Source organism: Haliaeetus leucocephalus, unplaced genomic scaffold (genome assembly GCF_000737465.1).
Source record: "Haliaeetus leucocephalus isolate CR32 unplaced genomic scaffold, Haliaeetus_leucocephalus-4.0 Scaffold417, whole genome shotgun sequence".
NCBI classification, from domain to species: domain Eukaryota; kingdom Metazoa; phylum Chordata; class Aves; order Accipitriformes; family Accipitridae; genus Haliaeetus; species Haliaeetus leucocephalus.
In genome coordinates this window covers 433666-444908 of record NW_010972853.1, presented here as the reverse complement: position 1 = coordinate 444908, position 11243 = coordinate 433666, and the positions used below count along the sequence as shown (strand labels likewise).

Below are 11243 nucleotides of genomic sequence, written 5' to 3'. Positions count from 1 at the left end.
GGCTGCTCCGGCCGCCGCTGGTTAATCCCCGCGCCCTCTTCCCCCGGGAGACAGGTGACGAGGCAGCGGGGCGTACGTGGGAGGCTCGGACTTGCAGAAATTGTGGCTGGGGAGCCGGCCGAGATCGCACGCTGCGCTCTTCCCTCGGCCCGAGATGTCCTTCAGCCCCCTCACCGCGGCTCCCGCTCTGGCGCCGGTAATTAGCGGTATTACGGAGAGAGACGAGACTCCTTCTACCACATTTGATGTAAGGAAGGGGAAGGGTTTGGGCGCCGCTGCAATGGCTCCGAATAGTACTAGATATAAAAAGAATTCTTTGGCCTCGTAGCAGTGAAAGTTGAAAGCAAACGCAAGACTGGCTTTTCGCTAGCTGCCAGTCACCGCTGTGGTCAGTAGATGGTTGACCATCCCTCCCTTTGCTCTCTGCCATCTGTTTAGAAGAAGTGCTGCAGGAAGATGGAGGGGAGGGGTGGGAGGTTTAACTACTTTGTAGTCTGATTCTGAAGTCCTTACAGAGACGGAACTCCTGTTGACTTCAGGGAGCTTAACCTCCCATCCTGCAGTTCTTGCTTGGGTAATTTTTGGTCCCTAGCAGCGCATGGATTCTTTCTTTCCAAGCCTGAAAGCATCCCTAAAACAAAAACTTGTGCCTAGGTACGTACCGAGAAGAGAGCGCTCGTAACCTGGACAAGGTGCGCAAAGTGACAACGTTAATAAAGCTCTGCTGTCTTCCACAAGGATGAAAGGTCACTCATTACCCTTCATATCCTTGGGGGGAAAAAATGGCGAAAATCAGGACATTAGTGTGTCAGCTGTCACCATCGCTCGGCTTTTGGCTTCCTAGACAGCATTGGTTAGCGTTGTTTCCTGTTGTCTGGTGCTAAAAAAGATGCAGAATAAAGCAAATGGTTTGAAACGCCAAGCCAGCATCTTCTCTTGTCTTAATCCATGCCAATCTGTTATACTCAGCATGCCTTTTGGGATGCAATGGGGGGCACAATTTAGCCCCCTTGCATCACGTTTTCAAATACTCTTACTTCAAAAGCCTGTTGAAATAGCATGGAGGGAGAGGCAGGTGAGATTCCAGAGTGATACCATAATTGCACAGCCGTAATTATGCCTCTCTCCAAATTTCTGTTCACAGGTTTATTAAAATCCATTGTATTTGGCAAGGATCATTTAGATTGGCGGGGTTATACAAAGAGCCCGTAATACTCCGAACAATATAGCTTGGCGAGTTCCTGGAATTGAAAAAGTACTTGCAGGCAATATCTCTGCTAAATACCAATGAGACGTGGTAGGTAGAAGGTAAATGAAGTGGGAGGGAGGGATGGGATTTGCTTCTGTGGCACTTTCTGCTGAGTACACAGGTTCCACTTGCTAGAAATGTGTCCGCTCCTGCTGACGGAGTTGTCCTGCTTAATGGTCATTGTCCAGCTCATTTATTTACCGTTTCGCGTTTGTGCGGGGAATTTTTTTCACTGTTGCTTGTATTTGATCTTGTCAGCAGTAGCAATCAGACAGTGTGAGAAACATGCTCCATCTTTAACCTAGATTTGAACAGATTTTTTTTTTCTAAATTTAACCAGTGTGAACACAAGAGGAGATGAGTATAATTAACCCTGGAGCTGCAAGCAGTGCTTTTCCTGGGATAACCTCACAGCAGGTCAAGCTGTCATTTTGCACAGACGGTTGTCACATGTTTTCAGTAGATGGCACGCACAGAGCAGAGAACAGCATTTGCCTCGGAAATGCGTAGCTTCATGTGTGTCTGCTGGGCTGCCTGCAAGCAATTTTGAAGAAGTGCCCCACATGTTGGGGAGGGGAGTGTGCAGTTAAACTGGAATTGCAGTGTTGCTACTCCTCGCCCAGTCCCAGAACTCCCATTCTAGCAGGAGGATCTGTGAATTTGTGTCTGAAGAGAAGGGAAGAGGGGGGAGGGAGTTTCCCCAGAACTGTCATAATAATTAGTATACTGTTCTAATAGCAACTTCAAGAGGTGCAGCAGTGGGACATTATTTTCTAAGCGTGGTGCAGCAGAAGCCACCAATTTCTTTACACAGTGGGCTCTAGCAGAGGCACCAGCGCGTGCTGTTAGAGTTGAAGTCAGTGTTATTTGACATGGGGAGGGGAGGAGATGCAGAGAGTTTTGTTCCTGAGCACTGAATGAGTGCCTAGAATTGTTTTCAAAATAAATAAATCTGCATAGTGCAGAAACCATAACAGCAGTATATGTCAATTCTAGAGAAAGCAGTTTTTCACTTAGCTCTGATGTATACCCGGTAGCATTAGCAGCTGTCATCTGAGTGTCCTTATTATCAAGTTCTTTTAGCACCTCCGCTTACTCTTTAAGCTTAGCATTTAAGAAGCCCACCTTGCTTTTGCGCTGTCATTTTTCATGTGGCCACCACACATCCACCTGTCAGAGGTGTTTTGCATCACAAATATAGATGCACACACACAAATAATTACTTGTTTAGATGCAGCGTACCAGTCAGAGGAGAGCATCAACTAGGGGTAAATATGCACTTAGCCAAACAAGTAGGTGCGAAACATACAGCCAAAGGGGATTTGGGACAATCTCATGGGTGAAGGCTGGCGTTGGTTGTTGGGGTTTTTTTAATCTGACTGATTACATGAGTAAGAACATGTGGGCAAACACTAAACTGTTGTCTGTGCCTCTGTTGCCTTGCAGAATGTAAATTTAGGCACAAATGTGCACACAGATTCTTGTTTAGCTCTGCTTCTTTTGTAGAGCACCTTCAACAGGCAATTCTTACACCGTGAGGTGGGGTGGGCAGCTCTTATATTTAACGGGACCCCCACAATATTCAGTGGGTTTTCTAAGGTCCCCTGTTGTGGAGCCATGTGGCACCCCCACAACCTAAACTATTTAGCCCATTTCAAAGGATCCCAAATCTACTGGCTTTTAAATTCTTGTGATTTTTTTTTTTTTAATATTTTAAATCGGCCTAGGATTTTCACTGCTTGCCATTGGCAGTGCTGCTCACATTTCTTTCACTAAGCTACTATCTGGGCTTCAGTTTAAGCTCCCAGAGTTTTGCCTTCAAGGGACCCCCCCCTCACATCTGCAAAATCCAGCACTGCCGCGTTCTTACACGGGCCTGCCGATACCCCTTCCTTTTACCATAAGTCTGTCTGATAAATGTCACCAGAGGCGAGAGCAGCAGCATGGTCGAGGCTCCCAGAAATTGCTAGGCTAGGCAAAGAAAAAGCCTACCAGCAGCATAGAGCCTTGCGGAATGAATGCAGGGCTGTAAGGCAAACAGTCCCTTCTTTATGACTCACTGACAGTCTCTGACCTTGAGGAAGTCACTTGACCTCTTTTTGCCTCTCTTAGCCCTATTGAAAAATAAAGAACAGGGACCACAATCTCATCCTGACGGTGCGTTCAACTGAGTTTCCTCCAAGTCAGTGGTTTGTGTTCTTTTTAAAAAAAGAGGAACGTATGAAGAATGCCTGCGGAAAAGCAAACTGGCCAAATATCCCTCAGGTCTGAGTCTCCTTTCCACTCCTACAGTATAGCATCTTTGATCTAGAAGAAGCTTAAATGCTTTATGTACTGCATGCAAGTAGGGATCATTTACCTACTACAGATGCAACCATTACTCTCATTAAATGCAATGATTATTTTATTCCAGCATTACTGCCTAAAAGTTTACAGGGTCAAAAGGACTATGTCTGCTCTGCAGAGAGAAACAAGTCCTAGTCATTCCAAAGGAGCAAAATGCTAAGGGTAAGCATAGTTTTAAGCTTTTCTGGTGAGGGAATGTTGCAGTGCGATAAGCAAACCTTTGCTGGTTTTCCTAAGCGTGCAGAAATGCTAGAGCTAATCCTGGCAGGAGAAACGGAACCAGGGAGAGAACTGGGGATGAGGACTGGCACTGGGGGATCTGGGTTTCTAATCCTCCCTCCCTGCACTAACTAGTTGTGGTATCTTCACCAAATCTTTCCATTCTTCAGACCTCAGTTTATCCATCTGCATTTATGACCTCTTGGGAGTACTGGAAGGCTTTGTTCATTACATGAATGTAAATTAAATGTAATGTGTTTATATCCCCATTCAGGTATGTTTAGTTTACTATAGGAGTCTTGGCAGTATATTACAAAACGTAGCAATCCAAGATACATCTCAGCCTGGTTAATGAGGTTTGGCCTCCTAGGCTGGCAGAAACTTGTCACTGGTACCATTCACGACTGCAAAGGTCACAGCAACAGTCCCACAAAAACGGCACTTCCAGCAGCGTAGGAACCCCCTAGCACCCGCGGGCTCTAGGCTGGGCTGTAGGTACTACTTCCAGCCGTCACCAGTTGCGCAGACTTTGGTGAGTAGTCCCACTGAGAAATCCAAATAAGAATACTTATAATACTTAATCCAAGTAAAAATATAACTAAACGTGAGAAAAGCTGGTAAAACTTGTCTCCGCTGACCACCCACTAGAACTCCTCACCAGGAGTCTCTGCTAAAATCCCATCCCAGTATATAGCCGTTAACAAGTACAGACTCTACCAGGACACATGGTGCTGTGGGTGTTAAAGCAGTCTTGGATTGTTGCTTGATGTGAAGGGTTTTTTTATCTGCTGCATCAACAAAAACCACCCTCTGTAAGGAGGCCATGCAATGGGAAAGAGAGACAACAGCAAACAGAGCAGGATGTGGTCTGCACTTTCACTGATTGAGGGGCGACTTTCCTCACACTCTTGGTTTAGATAGATCTACCCAGCCAGAGTGCATGGGGATATCTTGTTTCACAGGCCTGATGCAATTACTGCGCCAGGTAGGTGCAACTGCAGCAGACAATAAACACAGATGACTATGTGTGGTTTTTTAGTGATAAGCCCAAACCCTGACATGTATTTAAGAAAGAAGTGGGGTTTGAAGCCATTGCTGTGAATTACTCTTTAGAAATACTCAGTATTTACCTGTTCCCTTTTATTTTGGAGAACGAAATCCTCCCTGTTCAGGGAGTTTCTTGTGCATTGAGAGGATGGGATGGAAATACATCCAGATGCCGGGGGGGCGGGAGGGAGGAAGAGAAAGGATGGCGAGCTGCCACCAAACTTGGTTTAAGTGATACATGTCTGACAGCATCTCTCTTGCTGAGGCAGGAGATGCATTTTCCTCTACATATGTCGCTATTCTTCCCAAGACTTTTAAAAACTTCAGGCTCTGGTGGGGTTTTTTTGCAGCCACGTCTACCACATGTTAAATTCCCTTTGCACGAGGAGAAGCCTGTCCCAGGTGACCTTGTCACCATTTGTCTGAAGCAGAGTACTGAGAAGGTACAGATCCCCTGGCCAGACTGCCCAGAGGAGCTGCAGTCTTGGCGAGCCGAGATCCATCCACCTCTAGCTACAGCTTACCATGGGAGATGAAGCAGGAGGTATCAAAAATCACAAAGCTTCTTCAAGAACAGAGCAGTGGTTAATTTGTTTACCTGAAGAGTACTGGTTGTTCTCCACCTTGAGAACGCTGGTATGTTTTCTGAGAGTTCTGTAGTAGCACATCCTGCCAGCTTTACTCCATCTTCTTCTGAAATGCCGTCCTAGAGTTCCTCCAGCAAAAGTCCCACAATGAGTCACAGCCTCTTACACCTCCACAGGTTTCCATCAATGTGTGCTGAAGATGGTTCAGCTGGTTCAATAAAAGCTAGTGTCAAAATGAAAGCTGGTTCCCAGTCTATTGCTAAATACACCCGTGAGCTCCATGGTTACCTCCTTTTCTGGGAGCTAGGCCACCTCTACATGGTTCAGCAGGTGGAGCATCTTTCTTTTCTTTCTGTTCACTTCAGCTCGGACCCAGAAATTTCTAACCCAACTCCAGACCTGTTTCTCCACCCTTTCTCCTAGAACTGCTTATCAGTTCAGCAGCACATCCCCAGAGTGTCCTCTGAGCAGTGTAACTGATGCTCCAAGAATGGAGGGTCATCAGAAATTTTCACATTAGGATTTTAGGATGAGATCTAATGCACACCTGATAAAGGAGCTGCTGTGAGGAAAAGAACGGTAAAAGTAAACAGTATAAATAGAAGGGGAGGTCTAAATTGCCAGGTCCCGGTTTCTTCTTGACATTGTGCCATCTCACAGAAAATAACATACAAAAGACTGTGAAACTGAGGAAACAAGATGAAGAAAGGGAGAAAATACATCATGAAGTTTTGAGAAAATTTATCGGCTATTTTTTTTTCTTCTTTGTTCTCTCACTTCACGGATGAGAAACTGATACAGAAGGAACAACTGTTTATTAACCTTGTTTTCAGCTTACTCAGGCGACCATACCAGTGACTAACACTGAGGGTTAAAAATGCTTTGAAAAAGAGTCAATATTAACTATCATTACCTAGAAAGTTGTTACTAATGGCTGCTGAGGAATCTGTCTCCTTTTGTTCATTCCTGCACTGCATCTTGGATGGGAAACGGTAAGCTTAGGACATTGATCGATGAATGCAGGTGAATCTTCATGGGGTGGCGTGGAGCATTACTATTCTGTTCTCTTTAACAAAGGTTGTAGAGTCAGCGCGGTTTCTGGAAGCTTTGCTGGAATTGCTGAAGGTAACTCCAGCTGGGGCATGCTCACTTGCGTGAGGCTGGGAGGTGGTAGCGGGACACTGTGGCTTGCTCTGTTCTTATGCTCTTGCCTAGGCAGCTGCGAATGGCAACCACTGGAGGTGGGTTGGAGTAGACAAGTCTGTCTCAGTATAGCCATTCGGAGTTCAGGACACCTCTAGAAACAATACTAAGACAACTCATGGAAACGAATTGGACAAAATCACGTTTTCTCTCTGTGATAACCCATGGCAGAAGCGACAGCTGGGAGCAATGATCTTTAGCTGTCATAGCTTGACATGCCAGAGCTCATCTGTTACTATCCATCGGCAATAGCTAATGTCATGATCTTTACTTCAAAATCCACTCCATTCTCCCTGCTCTCCAAAATTCTTGACGTGCCATTGCCCTGAGGCTCATAGGCTGGATAGCACCATCTGCTTCTCCTTAGCTTTGTCCTGTGTACCCAGTTCTCCCATCATGTTTCTCAGCTCAGGAGTCAGGGCTGCTTACACAGTCCGTGCCTTTACCCTTTGAATTCCTCTACTAGCTCTCCCAGTTGTAACGCAGCTAGGTTAGACCTCCCGGACAAAGTTTTGTCCCTTCCTGGGCTTCCCCCATCTCTGTTCTGCCAACAAGGTCCTCTCATCCCCTTTTTGTTCTCATCCTGTGCCCCACAGCACCTGGTTGCACCCGATTCCTCTGAGCTGATTTTGCCTGCGGTATATTAGTGCAGGTTGGAGCTTCTCTCCCTTCCTGGCTCCCCTCAAAGCCCATCTCTGCTGTGACACCTACAGAAAGCCAGTCAGTTGGTGCTGCTTACCGATTTATGTGTAACAAGGAAGAGCACATCTCTACAACAGCGTGTACATGTGCAAGCACGTGACTATATTCTGTGTCTATCTTCGCACCCTTGGTCATTCCCCTTGGTAAAATTACCAACTCTTTTGATCAGGGGCATGAATTTTAACACATGCTTGTCCTGTGTAGCCATGATCACAACTTTGCCCATCACAGCAGCACATGCTCATCTTGAAAGCCTTAGGCTTAGTCACCACCCCTGAATGGTTCTGCAACAACCTCCCGACAGGAGTCAGGGGAAAAAAGCAATCTCCTGCTGTTTGCACCTCCAGCAGTTGTGGATCTGTTTGCCGAAGAACCCAAATTGCCTGCCAAGTCCTGTGTCCCAAGCTCCTGACTATCATGACATCTCTGTCCTATTCGTTCATATGTACCATCAACAAGGCAGGAGCTGCATCTCTGTACACGTCCCTAGGTGGAGAGAACAACCATCTTTACATTGCTGCATAAGCCTTTCAGGACACAGGGCACTGATTGTTGGTTGCAAGGCTACAGCATTTTTCCTTCTCCAACGCATCCATGTTTGACAGGTCAAATCTCTGCCCTACTAAAGCAAATACTTTTCTAGCCACTGCTCAGTATTCCCTTCTTTTCTTTAGTAGGAACACTGCCCATTGCATTTACTTGCTGCCAGTTTAGGGGGCTGTCATGTAGATTGTTCTGCATCGATGGCAACAGCAACTCCTTTCATATCAGAGTGGCAGGCAGCAAAACTCTGCTAATCTAGCCGTCGATCTAGTTGCCTGGGTGCTGCTGGAAGGGAGCCGCTGGGGCAGCCAGCAAAGAGCCACCAAACTAGTATTCCTCAAATTTTGATTCCAAAGCTCCTGTAATGGCCTGATTACAGCTGTCAGTTTTCACGGCTCTGGTGTTACTCTGCCCTGGCCACATCGGGGACATCTGAACAGCTCATTTTCAACTTCAGGAAACTCAAGCGAGGTACCTACCTTGCTGTAAGTCACCTTATTCTGTAAAGCAAGAGGGTTCACGGCCCTCTTGGTAGAGCTTAATCAGGCAGTGGTGGAAATTTGCTACCTGTCTGATGCATCTGTAAGGCTTAGCCTAACATGCAAAGACTGATTTCAGATCAGCGCAGCTGGATGCTGCTTATCTTAGGTCTTTTCCAGCTTGGAAGACTTGACTCCAGGCAGCAGAGCTGTTTACTGCTACCTGAAGCAGATGGAGAGGAGAATACAAAACAAGCAGTGGGGTACCCTTGCCCTGCACATTCCCCAGTGTAGTGTGTGGGAGAGGAAATTTACTCCCGGAAGCAAACCAGAAGCAGAGGAAGCGTCGGGGACTTGAGAAGTTATGTCAGACCTTTAGTGCTTCCTTTGGCTGTTCCTGGGCTGATGTGACTAACAAACACCTACCTCCGGTATGCTGTGCTATCCCTACAGTCACCATCTAATCCACAAATTCACCCTGATATGAAAAGCATCTTTATGATATAAAGAATGATCTCTCAACCAACTACAGGGAAGAAGCTGTGAGCAATCACATTCCTCTGCCCAATCCTGCTTCCGAAGAGGGAGAGGCCAGAAAGATTACGTTTCATCCAGCTTCCAGAGAACAAATCCATGGAATGGCCATAGCCTCTCCCAGACAGGAGCTGCCCGGGGAGGTCATCACCCCACCCAGCTGGTCTTGCAGAAGCAGAACGATGGGGGAAGGAGTCTGTTATGATGCTCTGGAAAACCATCATAAGTCAGCCCTAACCATTGTTGTGCAAAGGCACTTTTTTTGTTGTCTAGTGCTTCAAAAAGAATCAAATCAGAATCTCTGCCCCATGCCTGTAGCAACGATTCTCTCATCAAACAGTGTGGTGCAGAGTTAAGCCTCAGCTCCTTTAGTCACCATATTTTTTTAATACTACTATAATTCAAATCCTAGATTACTATCCTCTTAAATGCTTTGCACTGATTAATTGCTTAAGACACAGTAGTGCATTCATGTTGCAAGGAAACCAGAGCAGCACAAGGCCCTCACCTATATTGGAAGTACAAAGAAAATGTATTCATTTTCCTTTATACATTCTCTAACTAGCGTGATGGAGCTCAAACTGAGGCAGCTCAGGAGCTTTGCTCATGGGGTGGGGGGGTAAATTGAATTAATAGATTAATACACAATAATTTTTAAAACCCAGGGCTGATTAACTTGGAGTACAGTGCCAGAAGGTGTCATGGAGTTAAAGAACCTAATAAGGTTAGAAAAGAAAGCTTAGAAACATAACTAATCAGAATGTTCACTGCTGTATTAGATAGGATAAAAACTGTAAAGCAAATATTACATTTTCATGCTTGAGAACCACTGCTAACTGGTTTGGATTTATGAATAAACTTCCCCGAGATTTTCATTTCCCTGTCCACAGCCGTGTCACATAAATGACTCAGTCATCCTGTGATCAGCTAGCATATTCACATCCTTTTCCTCTTTGGTTGTTTCCAGCTCATGAGCTCACAAATTCTAGCAAAAATTCTTATTAGTCCCAAAGAGCATGGTCTTCAATTTTGTATTACCAACTTCCATCCCAAATAAATTCACTGCTGTGTACCAGGTCATGTAGTTCTTTTTATATCCCATTGTCGTCCTCATCCCTTTTGACAGTACCTTCCAACTTCAAAGTCAGTAGGGCACTCCTACTTTTACATAGGGGTCTTAACAAAACACTAAACAAGCTCAATTCTGAAATTAATTCCTGAGGTATGCTACTAGCGATCTCTATTTACAGACCAATATACTTGTCAGCAGAACCCATTTCAGCTTCTTTAGCCACCACATAATTCTTCACAATATCTTCACCTTCCCTAGCTTAACTGAAAAGGCACAGTCAAGATAGAGAATTGTATTATTGGCCTGATTCAGTACAACGATTCCAGTATTCCAGATGCCTGAAAACAAGCTACTGTCTACTTGGGGTGGAAGTTACCCTCCACGTGCTCCAAATCAGACACACCCTCCTACCTCATTCTTCCACTGCCAGCAATACATTGCACAGACGTAGTTTATGAAGGGTTTGGGAATGATCCGAGATCTTTACCTGAAGCACTTTGCCACAGCTTATATTAAAGAGAAGACATCTTATTAGAATACTGGCTTATGCTCCTGCACAGTTCAAACCCTGACTTTTTCAAGCAAATAATATACTGAATCATCCCTCTGGTCTTTAGTTTATTCGTTTTCAGCCTGATTTCCGAAGGAAATGAGTCATAAGCACGTATGTTTTCTGTGCTCTGCTTGTCAGTCCCATCTCAATAACTTTCAAACCTGTTGGCCAGCTAGATTTGATGTCTCAATGGTGCTAAGTTTATATGGCATAAATGGAGGGCAGGGAAGAGGCAAGGAGAGTAGAGGCCCAGCTACACAAAAGGGTAATGCTTAAGCTCACTTTAGGCTGTCTGTCAAAGCACAGCCAGGTGACACAGCCAGCATTAGTTGGCTCTGTTGCTGACAAACCAGTCTTCTCTGTAAGTTTGTTTAGTGCATTTTTAAGGAAAAGAAGGTTGAGAGCTTTGTTTTATACCTCTCTCTCTTCAGTTAGTTAGAAAACAGTTGACTCGAGCATCCTCTGCCTCTTTGACTCTGTCAGTTGTTCTCCTCTCCATCCCTCCCACAGAGGCCATAAAGGTTTCTCTCTGTTTCAAAACATCATTAAAATGGAAAGGCTTTGGGCTACACTGGACCTGGATAAAACATGTGAATGGGTTCTTATTTTAATGAAGGAAATGTTCCTCCCCATTTGACCTCTCCATCTTGCCAGATGAGTCTTTTCAGCTACGGAGAGTTCAAGGAAAAACCAAAAGCATTTCAGTCCC

The 11243-nt window shown here is 45.3% G+C and overlaps 1 protein-coding gene across 1 annotated transcript in view; it reads left to right on the top strand.

Moving 5' to 3' along the window:
• Positions 1 to 11243, top strand: part of TTC9 (tetratricopeptide repeat domain 9) — a 34484-nt gene that overhangs the window by 6009 nt on the left and 17232 nt on the right. The gene's annotated exons all lie outside the window — the stretch shown is intronic.